This window comes from Cyprinodon variegatus, unplaced genomic scaffold (genome assembly GCF_000732505.1).
Source record: "Cyprinodon variegatus isolate N-32 unplaced genomic scaffold, C_variegatus-1.0 Scaffold298, whole genome shotgun sequence".
Lineage (NCBI taxonomy): Eukaryota > Metazoa > Chordata > Actinopteri > Cyprinodontiformes > Cyprinodontidae > Cyprinodon > Cyprinodon variegatus.
Window position 1 is genome coordinate 370,324 of NW_015150751.1, and position 8,018 is coordinate 378,341.

General features: G+C 41.3%; 1 protein-coding gene across 1 annotated transcript in view; it reads left to right on the plus strand.

Moving 5' to 3' along the window:
- LOC107090504 (plexin-B2-like) overlaps window positions 1-8,018 on the plus strand; it is a 223,629-nt gene that overhangs the window by 133,397 nt on the left and 82,214 nt on the right. The window contains exon 4 of the mRNA XM_015383917.1: window positions 5,206-5,265. The gene's annotated coding sequence lies outside the window, so the exon portion shown is untranslated. The remainder of the gene's footprint in view (window positions 1-5,205; window positions 5,266-8,018) is intronic.

Here is an 8,018-nt window from a genome sequence, read left to right on the forward strand (position 1 = left end):
ACTACCACATCATGCTACTACCACATCATGGTGATCCCACATGGCAATGCTACATCATGGTAATACCATATGGTAATGCCACATCATGATAGTACCACATAGTTTCCTTTTATTTCATTTCTATGAAGAAATGTTTTTCTAATTAAACTCCTTCCTTAGACCAGTTTTTCTCTGGTTAAAAACCATGGCAGAGTATGAGCCGTTGGAATCACAGCCTAACAGCAGAATAAGGAGATTTATCTGGGTTGGATAAGCAGCTGTGAGACCTCTTGTTCATTTGCAGCTGCAGATAAATCTTTATGATTCATAATGTTTGAGCTTGCTAACCAGCTGCTTTTAAAGTTTGCGATCCAGGCAGGCGCCTGTGATGGATATCAATCTGTGCATCGCTGCATTGCAGGTGTGTGCTTGAGAATGTATGAGCATTTCCCATCAGTCACCTTCTGACTCCCAGTTTCTGTCCAGGCTTCCTTGCAGATGTGTGCTTTGCTCTTATCACATAAACCTAAACACACTGGGTATAATGGAGCGGGGCAAACAGTGCAAAGGCAGGTTCTAGCCATAACATTCCAGCCGTACATCCAGGGCTGTGTGTTATCCGGGTGCAAACCCAGACCTAATTCAATCTCCCACCTTGTTATTTTATTGGCTCTTTTATCTCCCTAAATGTGCAGCGCCTTAGATTACTGCGGTCAGATGTTCAGCCAATCCAGGCTGCGTGGAAACGCTCACCACACCGTTCTACAGGAAAGTGCCACCTGCACGGGTCCCCCAATAATTGGTGTCTGCTCACACGTTATCAGAGGTTCCAGCAGCTCTTTTCTAATTAGCGGTGGGGTGAGCTAACTGCAGAGCTTCACTGCGGGAGGTGTGGCCCGCTGTGATTCTTCTGCACTTCTTATTTTGTTCTCTCAGCAGGTACCGCACAACTCCGGTCTGTGAATATGAACACATGCATGTTCATTTGTACCTTTTTCTAAGTGGGAAAGAAAAGTTTTTATCATTATGTACAAATTTAACAACAACAAAAATGTCCACCCTCTCAACATCATGGTGCTGCAACCACTTTGAAAAAATAAAAAATACTGCGGGTAACTCAGTATTATGGAAACACTCAGTGATATCTGGTTCGATATCTCAGACATCGTTTGTGTAGCCATCATCATAGATCTCACATCCTTCCAGCTTCATATTCAGTCTCGTTGGTAAACCTCATTTAAACAGTTTCATTTCTGGACTCAAACCCAATGATGGAAACGGAAGCTTAACTGCTCCACTCTAGCTTTATTTCGGGAGAACCAGTGTGTCCATGTTCCTAAAATATGATCCCATTGCCCCCCTCAGATGAAAGGAAACTGCTCGGGATGTCCTAAACCTTCCAATACATCAGGACCATTGGTAGCAAAATGGCTTTTGACGTTCCTGCTGAACTTGACCGTTTAGATTGCAATCTTAGGCTTTAAAACATCTGAATCTTTAGACTGTTTTCAATGTGTCTACTTGTGCGTTCTCGTGTGCTCGTGAAACGTCATCATATGGCCAATTTGCTTATTTAATGCGGAATTTAAAAAATCATTTCTGAAGTTGAGAGGACCGCGGCAACCAGTGGACCTCTGAGGCTAACAGCGGCCAGCGCTAACGTTAGCCCGTCTGCAGCAGCCCTCTCTCTGCATAGCCGGGTGTGAAGTACCACTGGCTCTGATGGCAAATTCTTTGTTTTATTAGACAAAATGTTAATTTGATTTCTGTTTATCTGACTGTGTTTATTATTATTCCTCTACTAAATGAAAAAAGTCAGAATTTATTATCTAGAGACTATTAATAACAGGAGGTGAAATGCAGCTCCAGACGAGCTGAGCGTGTGGTGATGTCATCAGTACGCTCCTGTTCCAATTGACCCGTATTTATGCTATGTCATCCTGTTCTTCCTGAGTCCAGACTTTCCTATCTTCTTCTTAAGAACATACTTGGCGAGGACACGAGTCTGTAGTCGCATTCTTGTGAATGGAGAAACATCCTTTGAGCTGGTGATCTCAAATGGAGGATCGTGCTATCGCCACAAACTCTGCGGTCTGGCTAAAAATGTGTTTTTATGGAACGCACAAGACTAAAGACATTTTTTAGCCTATTAATTAGTGTTTTAGCCTTTTTGGGATATTTTTACAAATGCTCTTTTTATAGGAGGAGTTTGTCAGAATAGAAAAATTGAGCCAAAGGCCCAGCTTAGTTTTTTTAATCAGTGAAGCAAAGATGACAATTTACTTCTCTCGCAGAGACAGAATGCAACAGGGACTTTAACTTGATGCGGTGGCTCTGTGGAAGTGCAACGTTAAGCCAGAATAAGGCGGATTTATACTCAGAAACCAGGTCGTCTGCATGTGTGTCGCAGTTAACGCAGATACTCTGCTCCACCTTAGCGGCGTGTTTTGTTTGTATGACCGCCATTGTGGAAAACGACTGGTGAAGATGGACCAGCTAGGTGCGCGAGAACGCTGGGACCCTTTTTCCCCATCGATCCCCGCTATTTTTCACCCTCATGTCTCTCCGTTGCCTCGGCCGTATGTAGACCCACAGCTAGTTCTTGATTGTTCCTCTGGCGTGAAATAACAGCGCAGCCCACGCTTCAATATTTGGCATAAATCAAAACTATCTGCGACAAACTCACTGCGACGCACTGCTGCAGGAGGATAACCAGCCTTTAAGGCTGGAGTTTCACTTCCTCAGCGCCACACAGAACATGGAGGATTTTATTCAGCTGTGGGGTTTTAACAACATTTTATGTATTGTGTCAGATGAAGGACAACTACAATTTAACAAGATCCCTTATTTGATGATTTTTGGTTGACACTTGTTTTACGTCAATAATTGTTTATATGTTTGAATTGTGTTAAGAAAGTGTTAAAAGTAAAATAAAAGTCTGTTTATCTCTGAAGTCTGAAGGTATACAGGGTACGTTTCCAGGCCCGCTGTCATTGGGGATTACTTCTCATCGTGTCCCAGATTGAACCGCGCAGCACTTTAATGCACCGACGCAGACGGAAAGATCTCCGTCTTTCACCGACACCTCATTTCTTTCCCTTTTATCTCTCTCCAGCTCATAAATACGCATTGATATTCACGCAGCACTCCTCTACTTTCTAAGAATGACGCAATCACACATGCTGCCAGTGTTGGCAGAAGGTTTAGGAGGTGAAACATGCGACGTGTTGTTAGTTTAGCGTCATTGATAGCGTGATAGCCTGACACCAGAGGATTCGTTACGCTTTTTTATTTGATGAACTGAAGAAACAGGAATGAAGTTTGTGGAAATGGCCTGTCCCTTTAAATCCAGGTTAAGTGTTAAAGGAGGAGAAGGGAGTCTGATAAGTTCATAAATGTGCATAAGAAGAAACTAATCAGGGAATTCTCTGTAAGAACCTTAGTTTTTCAGGTCTTCTTCCTGTTTTACTTAGAGTTATAATTCCTAATAGGCAGGAACTAAAAAACTAGAGTCAGATTTAATCCGAAACACAACTAGAACTGAGCGACATAGAGCACTTTAATTTAAGGAAGTACTTAAAGCGAACCGGTTCTGTTCTGGTTTACTTTGAGCTGAATATAAGTGAAGGACCTCCAGTCGTTTGGTTTATCCTTCCAGACTGAACATCAGCAGCATCTGCTTCATGCGGAGCTACATTTCCTGCTCTATAATTCAACACTTTGTTGGTGGTGTCTACGCCACTTCCTGCTTGTTTTCACTTCATAATTAAAAGCCACCTTAAGTGGGAGAAGCGATGCCTGGAAAACAGATTACGTGTTTGTATCCGGCTTGATTTAATAGATGCTTGAATTAATTTCAAGCGGAGGCGATGCAGAAGGAAGAGCATGTAGGAAATGTTTTAAAGAGCGAAGAAGAGCCGCTCTTCTCCTGCAGGACATGCAGGAAGGAGAGGGAAGCTCCAGAGGAACCAGTTCAATGTTGGCTGCTGGTGATGGATAAAAGCAAACCTGATCGGTAGTTGGTAAAGGAGCTTTGAAAGCTTTAATGTTTGCTTTTTAAGCTCCAGTTCATTTCCAGTACTGTCGGATAAATAGATCCAGTCAGGTTTAAAGCCTCCTGCGGTGACAGTGGGAAGGAACAACAGAGTCAAACAGTTGTTTTTATGTTTTTAATCAATCAGGCTTTAAAAAAGCTGCAATTAATTCATGATTTTGTCTTTAAGCAGAAGCTTAGAGCCCAAAAATCCAGAAAAAAATCATTTTTTTAATGAAAGACTTGGCTAATTTAGCCTGGATCAGAACAATGATCTCCAACTCACATCCAGACCCGACGGATCAAACAGACATTAAAATCTGGGCGGTCTTCCCAAACCCCCGGCCTTAAACCCTGATCTAAGAGTATCGATGCTTCTTAAAGCTGTTCTCCCATGTTTCAGATGTTGGTCGGGGGCGTTTTTAGAGGCACGCTTCGCTAATGGCGAGGAGGTTTTTCAGAAAAAGCCTCTGACATGGTGAGAGGATGGGAACGTGCTGGATGTCCGACAGGTTGAAATCCTCCACAGCTCAGAGGAATCACTGTTACAGCTGGATTTTAATGAGTCAGAGTGTGTGTGGGGGGGGGGGCTTCCAGCAGCTCTCAGCCTGGGAGGGAGACTTATCTTTGTTTTAATCAGCCTTGAACAGAGGGAAAAGGAGGGCAGGCTCTGCCTCTTTTCTCTTTCTTTGGATCTGTAATAAGCCTTCTTGCTCTAAATCCTTTAATCTGAGCAGGAATGAAGGCCATATCTCTGTCTTCTGGCTCCAGAGAACAATCCTCTCTCTCACACACACACATCTTTACTCCAGCTCTTTTCAAACAGCCTCTGAAACAGAGCCTGCCTTGTTAATGGGAGCTCTTTCTGTCTATCAGTGTATATTTGTGTGAATAAAGGTCAGCAGGGACAGCAGAACGCAAAGTTAAGAAAATCTCCAAATCGTTTCAATTCAGCTTTGGATTAAAAAGAAAAAGAAATGTTCAAATATTTCAACCATACAAAAATCCGGCTTTTATTTCAGCTCCTTTCTTCTCCCACATTCAGAAAATGTTTTTACTCTTCAGCGAGAAGCTGAAAATGTGCAGGACTGGCAGAAATCACTGATTCTTCTGTTTTAATGTATTTTGCTCTTATTTTTGATCCAGAACATCTGTTTGTTTGACTAAAGTTTTCCTGTTTTGTGTTTTCCCAGGCTCTGCTCCTCCACTAAGCCGCCCTTCAGACCGAAGCTGTGATTAGCCCGAATTACCAGGTGATTATTAATCCAACTGTTTAATGATTTTATTCCTTCAGATTATCTGAAGTAGTTTGAATTTCCATTCTGAGCTGCTGTTAGTAATGATCCGTTATCCAGATTGAACGTTTCTTCAGATAATTATGATCCCTGATGTTCAGGTTTGTTGGAGCTTTTCTGTCCCTTTAAGTAATGTGTTGTCTAAAACATCATACATACATACAGGGAAAGAAAGAAGGCACAGAGACAATTAATTTAGTTACTCGCGAGGAGAATAGGAAGGAGACTGCGGAGTTTACAATCTCCACCCCACTCTGCAGTCTTCAGCTTTCTCCTCGCTATTTAATGAAGAAAAGGGGACGTCCCTAATTACACCAGCTGAGGTTTAACTAAAGGGAAAGGGAAACAAAAGGATCTTATTTTAAACCTCAGCACATATGTTAAAACAAAGCATGTGGTTGTTTTTACAACTGAATTGTTCCAAGAACACATGGTTAGAAGAAACATGTGATAGAGGATGATCAGGCCTCCTTCACAACCCGTCCGTTGCATGACCTTTATCTGGAACGATCTTAATCTTAATAAACGATGAATCACACATTATACATCATAATAGTTCATTAGAACACAACCCATGAAAGAGTATAAATAAAATATTTCTAACATTTGTCTTATTTCGAATTATTCAATTAAACCTTTGTACTTTATTCTGATTTAATAAGGTAAGTGACGTATTGGTAGACGTCACAGCGTCAGTTTTTCCAAATGAAATAAAGATGGCAGCTCTATAGATCCGTAACAAATGGATTATTGAGAATATTTATAATCTAAAGCTTAAACTTGAGGCATCTTTTTTTTTTTTTACTAAAAACTCCCTTTAAAAGGGCTGTAACAGTTGTTATCCTCACACATGAGTAATCTTTATTAAATTCGCATCATAAGGGCACTAAGATGTGCATTAGTAAAGAAATGAAATCCTCCACCTGGAGCACAGTGTTTAGGTCTCTCTGAAGGATTTTATCCAGCACGATGAAACGAGGAGGGGGGGGTTCATTCACTTTCAGCTCAAATCAACTCCGACATCCTTTGATCCGTTAAACTCGGCAACAGAACACCTGTCAGCTATGTTCTCTCTCTCTCTTTGGATCCGAGTTTTATCTTTTCATGTTAAACGTATGTCAACGGGAATCTGGATGGAGCCGCGTCTGCAGAGGGCTTCAGTCACAACATCACAAGGACTGAGAAATGAGTTGCAGAGAGATGTCAGGGCGCTCTGACGGCTTTTCCCACGTGGGCCCCAATTCAGCGCCGCAGCAAACGGGCCGCCATGACGGCCGCAAAAAACATCCCTTACTGCTGCTTTGAAGGGAAGCGCTGACAGATGTGATGATTCTAACAAACTCTGCTCAGGTATTAAAGATAATTAAAGCAGCAAAAGCTTGTGCTGGTGAGCCGAGGATTAGAAGTTAAAACACGGTGTCACTCGGCGTGTTATTACTGGGTTAATGGGAGGTGTTCCATAATAAATGTGGGCGTTAATCACTCAGTCCAGCACCGAGGACACGGCCACAAAGTTACATTTACATAGAATAATCTGTACGCAAATTTGCCGACATGAGTTGTGATCCGGTTATCCTCCCTCTCTTTCCGTCTGGCTCCAGCTCTGCACTAACTCTGCTCTGTATTGATGTAAAGTCATATTTATTTAAGGGGATTGATTCGCGTCCTTCCAGGCAGTGGATCTCGCCGCGCTCCTGAGTGCTTTGAGAATAAATTTGCACAGAAGGAGACTTGCTTTAATTTGCCGATCCATCACTGCAGTTATTTGCATTAATTTCTTCACAAAGCTGAGTGAGAGGTCCAGCAAAGATTCTTTATTTAGGATCCGACTCCCAGTCTATTACCTGCCTCCATATTAGGGTCATTCTTTTATTTAAATTTAGCTTCATCTTCTCATTCATTCTAGCTAGCAACCTGTTCCTGCTGAGAACATTCATCCCCTCTGCATCATGCTGCCATCAGCGTGCTTCACCATGGTGAAAAGACATTACATTAAAGGTGTAGAAGACAATCTTTTACCAAAATTAGTGGTCCTCCTGGTGATGTGTTTACGTAAGGCCGTCCTACGTGCTCGTCCCGTTAGCGATCTTTTTCTGCGCTCTTTCAGGCGTATATCTGTGGTGAGCTGCAGTTTCAGACGGTCTTTGAAGCTCACCTTTCTCACCGCGGTTCTTTAAAAATGGCTGAAGGTCGTAAGAGTAAAAGTGTCCAAGAAGTGTATGAGAAGAAAAGAAAGGCCTCAGAAGAGGCAGATATATCCCAGAATGCTTTGCGTGCAAAGTTTTAGGTATGGATGATCCATTGATTATTCCTTGCTGACTAGACTTCACTTTTAAGAAAACTGTAAACATAAATTTTTTTTGGTGTTTTTTTTTTTTTTAATTAACTAATTTCAAATATTAGTTTAATAATCATAAACATTTAGCAATTTTGATGTATAGTTTGATCAATTATAACATTTTTAAAGCACATTTTCTCAGTTTTGACTCTGGCTCTGCAAAATTGTTTTCTTTGTCACACTAATAAACCTTTTATGAAATGAAGCGAGAACTTCAGTAAATAGGTAATTTATATTGGAAATTTACGTTAGTATAACTTGTGGATTAAAAAGATTTTTTGAAGCTAATCCAGAGAGAAAAAGTTATGAATTATGATATTTATTTATTAGGTTTAACTTCAACCCTTTATAGGGTTTAGCTTTTTATCACTAG